General features: G+C 43.7%; 1 long non-coding RNA gene across 10 annotated transcripts in view; it reads left to right on the forward strand.

Annotated features, from left to right (window-relative positions):
• The window catches only part of LOC111090521, a 156,270-nt gene that overhangs the window by 48,771 nt on the left and 95,434 nt on the right, over window positions 1-12,065 (forward strand). For 8 of the 10 annotated variants that reach the window (XR_005372164.1, XR_005372169.1, XR_005372170.1 and 5 more), the window contains one exon: window positions 746-853. The exons of 1 other annotated variant lie outside the window; for it this stretch is intronic. This is a non-coding gene — a long non-coding RNA (uncharacterized LOC111090521). Of the gene's footprint in view, window positions 1-745; window positions 854-2,306; window positions 2,386-12,065 lie in introns of all 10 variants that reach the window. One more of the 10 variants, XR_005372165.1, reaches the window with a different exon arrangement.

Raw genomic sequence — 12,065 nt, forward strand, 5'->3', positions numbered from 1 at the left:
TGATCAGGAAATCTGCTTTGGGGGCAGGACCCACAACGACCCACAGCAAACAGTTAACATTTTATGTCTCTGTGTTACAATGTCCTTAGTTCACCTGAGCTCGTGTCAATGAAAGGTGGTCATCAAATGAGGAAGGAGGCTCAGATTTGGGGCCACAGCGTGTTGAAATGTAGTATTATGAGGTAATGTTAAACATGATGTGAGAGCACCTCTCCATCTCAGCATTTCCAAGAGCAAGATGAGGTAATTGAGCAAACTGTCCTCACCCTGGCATGACATGACTGCAGGTTTAATTGTAACAAAATGACGTCGAGGGAGTGGCAGGAATGTGGTCGGCAGGCCCCACAGCTGGGCATTACCCATGAAATGTGGAGTCACACGATAGCCCTCAAAGCCAGACTTGGCTCCTCCTTTTCACTTTGTATCTCTACCTAAAATTTATAGGGTTACTTCTCCTCCCACATCCTTTTGTGCCATCTTCCATTTTTAGAGCTGATGCCAGCTGCATGGCCATAATTCCCACATTGCAGGGGAGAAATCACTTGGCCGTTCAGCAGTGACCTTGGTTCTCGTACCACCTCTGTAAGATGGCCAGACAAATGTTGCCCTCCATTTATACACAGCTGGAAACTAAGACTCAGAGAGGTCCCGTGACTTATTCAGAACCATCCAGCTGATTGGAGACAGGGCTGGCACCAGAACCCTGCACTTCTGAGTTCTAATCCACTGTCATCTATACTTCCAGCTCACTGCCATCCGAACCCAAGAACTGTCTGTAAAGGAACAACAAGTTTTCCCCAATGATGCTTGACCTTCACAATTCATTTCAATCTTCATCTTTGAAATGTCTGAAGTAAGTGGTGGTTTTATTCCTGAATACCCTCCTTTCTAGCCTCCATTTCTGGGTGCTGCTCTGATGACGTTCTAGTGCTGTGGGTGACCCTTCTGTTCCCAGCCCTCCATATGTCCTTAGAGAAGAGCCTTGAAATAGCCAGGCCTGGGCAGTGAGAGCAAATGGGTTATCCCAGCTGGCTTCTCCTTGGGGAACGTTGGTGAACGCAGCCGTGCAAGCCTTGGCACACCAAAGGGACTTGATAAACATCAGTTCAATGAAAACTTTAGAATTGAAACAGTGATGCAAGTTGAGGAATGGTCCAGATGGTGAGCTGAAGGCATTTGCCTTTGGGGTCCTCTGTCACTCTGGAAGCTCCCCCAGTGTTCCTGACATCGAAAGGATTTGTGCTTTTCATTTTCCAAACATATTCTCAGAAGAGGCCAGAGATTCATCGATTCTTACAAATGACTGGTGTTGGTTTTGAGATAGACTTGGGGGTTAAAAGAAGTAAAGCCCAAATAAAGACAGGAAGCTTTGGTGACAGGATTCTTGACATTGGCCAGCACATGTAGCCAAGAGTGGGACCAGGAAAAATAATTTTGGGGTTCCCTTCCTCCTGAATAAAGTTCTTCTGGCATGGCTGGGATCTGGCAGTTAGGAAAGGTTTTAGATGCTGCAGCATTGCACGGGTGAGCTGTGCTTTCTGCCCAGTGCTGGGCATATCACAATCCCTTTCCTTCCTGAGCCAACTGAATTAATTGGGAAAGGGAGAGAGCCCCAGTGACTTGTGCTCTGACAAGCCCTTGGTCTCTTTGAGCTCGGTGACAGGCAGCCAGACTTCAAAGGCCCTCGGTGCCCTCCTCCTTTTACCCTGCCTGTCAAGAGAGGCTGCAGAGGAGCGAGTGCTAGGGCGGGGGAGTCGGTCTCCCTGACATTTGTCCTTCCCAAGCTGCCGACAGCCAACTCTGGACCAGCTCTGTAGCCTGCTGCCACGGCCCTCCAGCCTCTCACACCAGGGAGACAGCTCAGCCTCTAAATTTAGCAGGAGGAGAGGAAGGGGAGGTCAGCATGTGCAGGGTGAGGGCTGAAGGTGGAAGCAGAACGAAAGCGACAGTGGACCAGTGGGGGCAGTGAGAGAGACAAGAGGGACTGAGGGCAAGCGCTTCTCGCCTGAGTCGCTGTTAGGGATGGAGAGAGAGGAGAGTCTTTTAAAGAGTCTGTAAAAATGTAGCATGTGAATTTTCACTATTAGTAGCACGAGGCATCGCTGATGTGAGGAGGCCGAGTTCCAGCCCTCTTGCAGGGCAGCACTAACTAGCCCCGTGAAGCGGCTGCACTGACTGCGACACAATGGGACCAGTGACGTTTCCATCTAGTAGAAGGCAAGGCAGTGGAGGGGTGCTAATTAAGCCCTTGTTGTGAGGCAGGACTGGAATTTTCACATTTCACTACTTATTTAATCTCCCAACAGGTGGACGAGAGAGAGCTTTCAGGATAATTTCCTTTTCTGAGTTACGGATTAAAGCTGTGGCTCAACTTGCAGATTTTAGGTGAATAGTCTAGAATTCTATTAGCTCTTGATTGATCATGAACCCTTGCTCTTTGCACTGTTGTCATAAATGAACATGAATGCACTGAAACCTCTCCCCCCAGAATGTTAGTCTCTAGCTCTGACCTCTTCCTTTAAAAAGGTCCCATTTCTTATTTTCTCTTTAGTGGGTGTGATGTGTTCTTTTGATTCTCTCATGATTTTCTTTACACTGTTGCTTAACTTAGCAGACCATGTGGGTCTTAAGGAGGCTTGGGTGAGTTTCAGGAAGCTTTCCGTCAGATCGGGGCTGAAATTCTGAATCAGAGTACCTCTGTGGCTAGCTGGGGCTCCGAAAGCTTGATGCCTTCAGTAAGCCGTGCACACCTACCTAAAATAATTTCGGTGTGCATCCTACCAATCTCAAAGGGAAGCTTTTGGACAAGAGAAGCACTGGGATTGGAAACAGGATGCTGCATTCAGCAAGGAAGCAACCTTAGCCTGGAAGTACATACGTCTCCTTATTTTAATGGCTAAATGACAAGATTGAGATTATTCTGAAGTATGTTTATCACTGTGCTGTTACTACCTGTTGCTTGGCAACCAAGAGTTTGAGCAGTCATCAGTGAAAGGACCAACACTTCCCCGTCTGTGTCCGTTTCTGGCTGGCATCGGTGTGGGGCTTGGCGCTGGGCAGGAGGTGCTCGGCTGGCTTTTGCCTCACCCCAGAAAGTTGCTTGGCAAACAATAGGCACTTACACTATGCCGTTGTGACCACATAGTCAGATGAAGGAAGGAAGGACTTGTCCTAATAGGATCTTACCTTTTTTTTTTTTTTTAAAGCTAACCTTCCAATGAATCCTGGAAGCATTTTTTAAAAGGGAAGGGGTGGAGTAGGTCTCTGAAAGGAGGCATGTGTGCGTGTTTGAAGGAGAAGAGGGAGGGCGAAGATCAGGTCAAGCAGAGTCCTGAAAGAGAAAGGTCTGAGGGCTCTCAGGTTCTATCGGCGGCTGCCATCCCACAGGCTACATATGCTGACGTGCAGGTCACCCTACAGGTCAGGAGCCTGGCCGCCCTCCACCCCAGGATCTTGCTTCCTCTACAGTCTGTGAGGCCACTGCTGTGCCAGGGCTGGCTGGGAGGGTGGGTTGTTTGCTCTCTGACAGGCCAGGCTCTGCATCTCCCACCTCCCTTGGTAGACGAGAGCCTGACCCTCCAGAGTGTTGGGCATAGGATTCCCTGCTCTGAGCACAAATGCATCCACATGAGCAGTGCGAGCCTATTTGTTGTACAAGAAATGACTGCCGCGTTATGAAACATGGCTCATTTCAGGCTAACGTGCCTTGTTTCCCCTGCAGCTCTTTTTATGTTAAAGCCTGTCTCTCCCAGTGTTATCTGATGGTTTCCTAGGAGATGCCCTCACCGGCCAAGCTCTCTGCTGATGCTGGAGTTGGATATGATCTATAGGCACTAAATATCTGCTTTGTTCACTCCGCACTGTTCTGCCCTTTCTCCCTGGGCTGGTGGCTAGTTTCTTGCAAGGGTCCCTAATGGCTGTGCAGAGAGGGAAAGGCTAAATGTATCTGTCTTCCCACATCTTCCACAGCCATGAGCTGGGCTCAATCTCGGCTCTGATAGATTTACTCACTAGTACTTTTTCCTTTCAGGCTAATGTAAAGAATTTGTTAGTTGCTGGTGGGTTTTCCAAACTGAGAAAAAGTTGGTACCCAGACACATTGCCAGATTTCATATGAGCGAGCACAGAGACCCCTTCCTGAGAAGGCGAGGTGAAGTTATCCTTATTACACCTCAGCCTCTAGCTCTGTAAAATGGAACCTCTGTGGTAACATCTGGAAGCATCAGCAACGGCTGCGGGAAACTTAGAGTAGGAAGCTTTACTTCCTATTTGTTAGTCTTTTCTGACAGAGAGGTCCAAATATAGCTCCAGGCTGGCTTTCCATAATGTGATGAGAAGACAGGGCGTCCCTGAAGTTTGAGGGAGCCTGCTGTCACGGTGGGAGGGGGGCTTGACAACTTGGGCAGTATCCACACAAAGATACAGTTTCTAATCTGTCAAAATTGCTTTTTCTTAGAAGCCCTGATTATATTAACACATTCTCTATCTGATCTGATTGTGCCTCGCTCAGAAATTTTCTTCTCGCAACTGTAAGCAAAGCCAATCAAATTACATTGAGATTAGGAAATAAATATACACTTTAGGGGAAAAAAGCATGCATATATATTATTTTCAGATTTGAACTTAAAGGTAAATCACATATATCATGGTTTAGCACTAGATTTCTGAAGTGAGAAGTCATAGAAGATGGCAAACAGGACCTGAAAGGAAATAAGAACTCTTAGAAGAGAATGTGATAAAAATGAGTGTCTGAGAGCAAAATGCAGTTCAACCCGTTTCCTGTAATGACACGAGAACAGATAATAAAAGAAAAGTAGAAGGCCACTATCTGTTTCAGTGAAGCCAATAATCCCGGGAGACCAAATAAGTCAGTATTTGCTTCAAAAAGAAAACCTCTTCATCTTTCCTCATGCCTGGCCCTGTCTAGGGTTCCATGGAGGGACATGTATTTGGTTGAGCTCATCAAGGGTCCCCCAAAATAGAATGAGTGCTTGAACAGGTGAAGAAGTCTGTGTCTACACTGCAACTGTTTACACACAGGATTATATTATCTACACTCTGACAGCTTCATTTATATATTAACTATAGATCTTTGTCTCTGGGTGGGCCAGCTGTGTGGTCAAAGTTAGAGACGACAGCATGACATAACAGGTAACAAACTGAACCTAATTCTTGTGCCCAAAACAAGGCTGCATACACAAAGTGCTACTAGGAGGCTCCACCCAGGCCATCTTCAAACCTCTGGAACTTTCCAGTTATTGGGAAAGGCTTGACTCTTAGGGCCTCTAGAGTACCATCCAAATTAGTGGCACTCAAACTCATTTGATGAGGAACTGTAGTAAAAATAACTTGATGATGGCAACTAGTACACAGGTACCTATGTAAAGATCTGTGCATATAGATAAAAATGAAACATACTATAAAATAGTATTTCATCACATTATGTTGGACTGATATTTTTCATTTCATTTCATTGCAGATAACTGATTATGATTCTCTGAATTTCACTACTCTGTCACTAATCTAGAACCAGGTGTAGGGATAGATAAGGTACATCTTGAGACCATTAAGGCTGTCATTCTTTTGGGCCTGGAAGAGGACAGCTTCATGTAGCAACCCTACCACATCTGAATGCCATATGACAAAATACTATAAAAACACAACACACTTAAAAACTTTGATGGATCATCATTTTGTTTCACCATAGTAGACTGAGTCAAATACAGGTTATTTGAAGTGAACTTTAATGTTACAAGTATTTTATTGGTTTAGTAAAAGAAAATAATCATTTTCTTTACATTATTTTGGCAAGGGGAACAGTGGAAAAAGATGTTAGTATTCATTGAGGCCTTATGTGTGCCTAGTACATTACATGTGTTATCTTACTTAATCCTCAGGGTCACCCCGAAAGGAAGGTATTATCCTCATTTTACAGATAAGGAAATGGAGGTGCAGAGGAATTTAAATGATATGTCTAATTCCATGTAACTTGTCAGTGAAGAAGCCAAGATTCATATGTGGGTCTGTTTCATTGGAAGGCAGATGTCCTTTCACCTACACTCACCTACACTCAGCTACATTCCATATAAGCTTTCAGGTGAGCTCCAACTTCATTATGTTGGCAAGCAAAGATGACCGACATTTCTCTAAGAGGTCATGCGGTTGCCCCTGGGTTCAGGGATAGTCTAAACATAACTGAGGCAAGGGGATTTTGATTCTATCATAAACATTTCCTGGGCAGGAGACCACGTTCTGGCCCTTACTTAGAACACAGGTGGAATTTGCAGTCAAGCTACTGATGTCAGAACTTCAAACACAAAATCCTGTGAATGGTCATGTACACTTGAGATAAAAAATACTCTGCTCTTCCAAAGAGCAGCTTATACTGGCCTGCCAAGAGACTGAGCCATTGCTGGGGGTTCTTTGGCTGGAGGATTTAATTGTTGGTCCTGGGACAGGACACCAAATAAGGGACATGTTAGTGTTGTGAGTAGGAGTGCTGGCTCTGGACATCGCAGCTATGGGTTCCAACATGGAATGAGCCACTGTGCTAAAACTACTTAATCCTTGTGAGCCTGTTTCCTCATCTGGAAAATGAGATAAATTATATCTATTTATAGAACTATTATATGAGGATTATATAAGTAAAGCTCATAGTAATATTATTAGATATTATCCCTATTATTATTAGTTGTCACTCAGAGCACTTAGCTCTGCTGTCCTCAGTACTCAGCACTTGCATTCATGTCTAATTTCGGGTACTGGGCAGAAATGAAGCCTTTGTACCTGCCACCAGAAAGGGCTATCTATTTTTTAGGAACCCACAAGATCACCATTTATTTATCCAAAGGCACCTGATTCTTCAGTGTTTTATGTTACTAAAAAGGGGTCTACTTTGAAAACAGCAAGGCCTTGAGGAGAAACTAAATTTTGTCCTGAACTCAAATCCTTTCAAAATTTCAACTTGCTACACCTCCTCTCTGCCCCTCTTATCTAGGAGAAGATTGTAGATTTTGACTAATGGGATCCATATTAATAGGAAAGTTCGAAAGCAAAGAGAAAATTCTGGTGGAATGGTAGAAAAAGTGAATGAATTTTTAAAAACTGTCCTGCCAAACACCTTTGAATTGATGAAGGCACAGTTGAGAATGTCTCCCAACATGGAGGCTTGAATGGCCATTTTGCTTTTAAAGCCTCAGAGAAGTTCCTCTTGCAAAATTAGCCAAGTTGAGTAGAAGTGAATCAAAGAAGGAACAAAGGCTTTAACTGAGCACTGAGGGCAAAATAAAACCCAGGCCCTCAACTTAGAGTTTCTACAGGTTCAGTTTCCCTGGTTGTTTCTGGTGCTGGTTCCACAGATAAAACCAGAAGAGATGGCTGGAGGGTTATATTGACTCAGACCAGTTATTGTTCAAGAGGGTCACAACTGGGAAGAAACTCACTAGTATTTGAGACAAGTCAGAAGCTGATGTCTTAGATGAGCAAATACCGAGAAATGTTAGGCCTGAGACAGTATATCACAAATCAGAATGAGGCTCCAAATTAGAATTTGCCCTTGTTTGGGACTGGGTAGCCTATAAAACAGTCTGAAGGTGGGTGGCAACAGATAGTGGGCTTTGAGGCTTCCTTTTTTTAAAAAAAATTCTTTTTAAGATTTTATTTATTAAAAAAAAAAAAAAAAGATTTTATTTATTTATTCATGACAGACACAGAGAGAGGCAGCGACACAGGCAGAGGGAGAAGCAGGCTCCATGCAGGGAGCCTGGTGTGGGACTCAATCCTGGGACTCCAGGATCATGCCCTGGGTCGAAGGCAGGCAGTAAACCACTGAGCCACCCAGGGATCCCCTCTTTGAGGCTTCCTGCTAGCTGGAGTTGTCTAAAGAAGATGGACTGTCCCTAAGGGAGCCACCAGGCTGCTCAAAAGATTTGTTATGATTCAAATGCTGCTCAGTTACTGAAAGGACAATGGTGCCCAAGGGCTGGACCACCATTCTGGATCTTTCCTTGAGGCCACTAACACAGTAATGAAGAGGCACTCTATCACTGGCCAGAATACAGCAGTGGTTCCTGGTTACTGGTCATATCCTAATGCTAGTGGAAAGTCAACAACAAAATGAATCATCTTACGTTTTCATGCTGTGTCTTTTGCTGCAGGCTCTGCTTCTGTCATGGGGCATCTGTAGGCAGCAGTTGGCTACTAATGTTACATGCTGGGCTCAGAGAACCAATTATCCATTTCTTTATTACAGAATACATAGAGACTCAAAGAAGATGCCTGTTCCCCTGACTCTTCTATCCAGGGTCATGACCTTCAAATATATCCTTTCTGCTCAGTCCTGTCTCCCTTCCTAGCTTACTGTGGTGAAAGGTGTGTGCTCAAGTTCTTTCTAGTGTATTTCCTTATCCCAGTTCTCCCTTTCTACCTCAGACTTCAGAGGCCTCTCCTAGCCCCTATTTATTGATTTTCTACTCAATCCTGTTTTCAAAAATCAATAAGAAAGTCTTCCTTATGAACGTAAATGACAGATGTCATTTAAAAATGTGACCTTGGGGCACCTGGGTGGTTCAGTGGTTGAGCATCTGCCTTTGGCTCAGATGGTGATCCTGGGGTCCTGGGATTTAGTCCCATATAAGGCTTCCTGCTGGGAGCCTGCTTCTCCCTCTGCCTATGTCTCTGATGAATAAATAAATAAAATCTTTAAAAGTAAAAATGTGACGTTTTCTCAAGGATATTTGCAATTGAACAGGATGACAGTGTCCCTAACAAACCAATATCTCCTCACTCTTTCCTCTATTTCCAAATTCATGATTTCTTTTTACCCCATTATTTCTAAAAACACACCTCCATCGTCTACTGCCTCCAAAATGGATTTCTACCTTCTTCAGTTTTTAATTAATCACCTGCATCAATTATTTGTCCTTGCTCTTCATCTCCTCTTTGATTTCAACAACCAGTTGATAGTTCCACAACTGTGGCAGTGTTGAAACTGTTTCTTTTGTCCCAGTTCCTAAGATCTACCCATAGGCACCACAATATCCAGGTCTTCACTATCACTAAACAACCTTAAAACCTTGAGCCTGAGTTACGATCTTCCAGCTACAGTCTGTATACCTCTTCCCCTTTCTTCTGCCCTTATTGGCTTTGTTAATAGCTCTACTCTTCAAATCAAATTGACCTGAGTCCTTGGATTGCCATCGCCATTCATGTTAAAGATTCTCAAATCAGTATCTAAGACTCCTGTGTGCCTTATCTTCCTCTGAGTCTGCCATACTGTCTTCTTCCTTAATGAGTGTTATCCCTATGGAGCCAACTAAAGAAGGTCCATGGACCAAGCAGACCCACATCTCAAGAAAAGCTTGGATTTGGAGAAGCTGTAGGTTTTTTGAACAATTGGGCAGCATTTTCTCACCTGTCTAAATGTTTTTTCTTTTAATCTATCTAATCCAAGATACCTTGTCACTTGTGAAAACTCTAAGCAGAGATTTACTGTGACTGCCATCTAGAAAGGTTGAGAGATTTAAGTGCCCCCAACTCACAAAGAGGCAGCTCATGTGAAATAAACATTGTGACATATAAGAAGCAGAAAGAGCATTTATTTTGGACCAGATGTGTCACTGCATATCACCGTAATGGACTGCTCTATGGCTATTGTGAAGTCCCAGGTGATGAGCTGTGGCCAGTCTGCAGAGCTGGCCTTGAGTCTGCAGACTTGTTCCTTTGGAGTGTAGTATCTGAATTCCACACCTTATATGTTGTATGTAACACATTCTTTACAGTGTGGCCAGAGGGACAGTGGGATATTAGAGAGGTGTCTTCAGCTCTTTTAGGAACCCCAGTGAACTCACAGGCTGTAGGGCATGATTTTTCCTGTGGGATTCTCATACCATAGTCTTCTAGGAAATTCAAAATGATGCCCCCATTCCAAGATGGTCAGTGTTCATTTAACTTTAATATGTAGCCTACATTTATGAAGCTAAATTTAAAGTACTGTGCTCAGTCATGTCTATACAGAAAGAAAAAGACATGGATACTGAACTCAAGAAATAATTTATCCTAGTGAGCTAGAGAGTAATGTACACACACCTTTAAATAGAGTAGAAAGCATAATATTATACAAAATTCATGAGAACACAGATAAAGGAATAAGGAATTCTAATGAAAGAAAAGGCAAAGATTGAGGAATGCTTCATAGAGGAGCTGGCATTTGAGCTGTGCCTTGAAGAACAGGTATACCTCAATGGGCTGAAATGAGGAAAGAACAAAGAAAGGGGAGTGGGAAAAGGGCTGTGGGTAGGAACACAGGCGTGGACTAGAATGTGGAATATATATGTTTGGGAACAGGAGGGGACAGTTTGGGGATGAGGCAGGGCATCAAAGGCAGGATGAATAGACCTCAAGTTTAATGTTCATTCAGTAAATGCCAACAGTTGTGCAAAGCACTAGGTTAGCCTCTGAGACAGGAAGGAGGGTTTTTTTTTTTTTTTTAAGATTTTATTTGTTTACTCATGAGAGACACAGAGGAGAGAGAGAGGCAGAGACACAGGCAGAGGGAGAAGCAGGCTCCATGCAGGGAGCCTGACGTGGGACTCAATCCCTGGTCTCCAGGATCAGACCCTGGGCTGAAGTCAGTGCTAAACCGCTGAGCCACCCGGGGTTCCCAGGAAGGAGGGTTAACAAGGGTATCCTTGCAAGGCCAGGAAGTAGAAGCCACACAAATTCAGGAGCTGCTTTTGGAGCTGGGATGGACCCAGAGCTGTCCGTGGCTGTGGATTTTTCATTGCTTGAGTTCTTTTTGATCACCTCCCTTTCTCTTGGCCTTCTGAGGTGCTCATCCTCAGTCTTCTCTTCATTTGTTAAACCCTGATGATCTGAACCATCTGACCCTTCCGAGTCGCCAGTTCTTGTCTGGTTGATGACTCATCAATTTTCTACCACCTAATTCTTCATTATGTGAGTGGTAACCTAACCCTTCTATGCTTTGGCCAGCTCTGAGTGTAGTTTGTCTTCATATAAATACAGACATATTTTGCCTTGGTAATTCTGCGGCTGCATGTTTTCCCCTGCAGGCACTTACTTTGTTGTTATGTAGGCACATAGTTTCGATTCCTGGGATGGCTTTCAGTGTTATGGATGCACTAGGGGAAAACACACACACACACACACACACACACACAACACAAAAACTGTCACAATCAAAGGAGTTCCAACTTCAATGAGTAATGAAGTTGCATGAATTCCAACTTGTGGTTCCAAAAGATTTCCATAAGCCTCTTGATTTCCAAATGAGAAAATCATGATAAGCAGTTAATTAGCTCTTTAAGCAAAGGCAAGCCACCACAGACACTGCTGTGCACTCCACATTCTCAGGAGAGGGAGGCCAGCACCACATCCCGAAGAACATGCAGTGCAAGCATGAAAACGGAGTTCATATAAATTCAAGTAATGTCCTTTGACTTTTCATTAAGCCGGGCATGTCCCAGTTACCCCTTGGGGACTTTCTTAATGTTATCATGGCAACATACAATTAAGTCAGATTACATTTTTTTATATGCAGGGAGCGGTGCTAAGATACCATTCTAAATTATTCATCAGTTCACTTTTCACAAAACAACCCTAGATATGACTCTAAGATGTGCAATATTAAAAAATAGCAGATAATTTGATATTGCTATATCATGTAAAGAAGCTTTTCTTCCCTTCCCCGGGGAGAACAAAAGACTTAATCGAACTCCACATGTGTCCCTGTGTTTATCACAGCTTACCGTATTACTCTGATTTATGTGGCAGATTGTGAACTCCTCGAGAATTAACAGAAATTTCTTCCCCAGGGCTGGAATATTCTGGTTTCAGTATTACGAAGCTGGGAACAGCTTTGAAAAGGAGCTAAATCATTTCTCTCTCTCTTTTTCTCCCTCTTCCCTACTTTGAGGGTGTGTTTGTATGTAAGTTTGACCCTCAGTTATCATATCATGGTTTCTAAGGAGTCATTAAGGGCACTGATTAAATAAAGATACCTTTAGAAGGACATCATCCTAGTGAGCATTAGGGGTCCCTTAGTCTTT

Source organism: Canis lupus, chromosome 17 (genome assembly GCF_011100685.1).
Source record: "Canis lupus familiaris isolate Mischka breed German Shepherd chromosome 17, alternate assembly UU_Cfam_GSD_1.0, whole genome shotgun sequence".
NCBI lineage: Eukaryota > Metazoa > Chordata > Mammalia > Carnivora > Canidae > Canis > Canis lupus.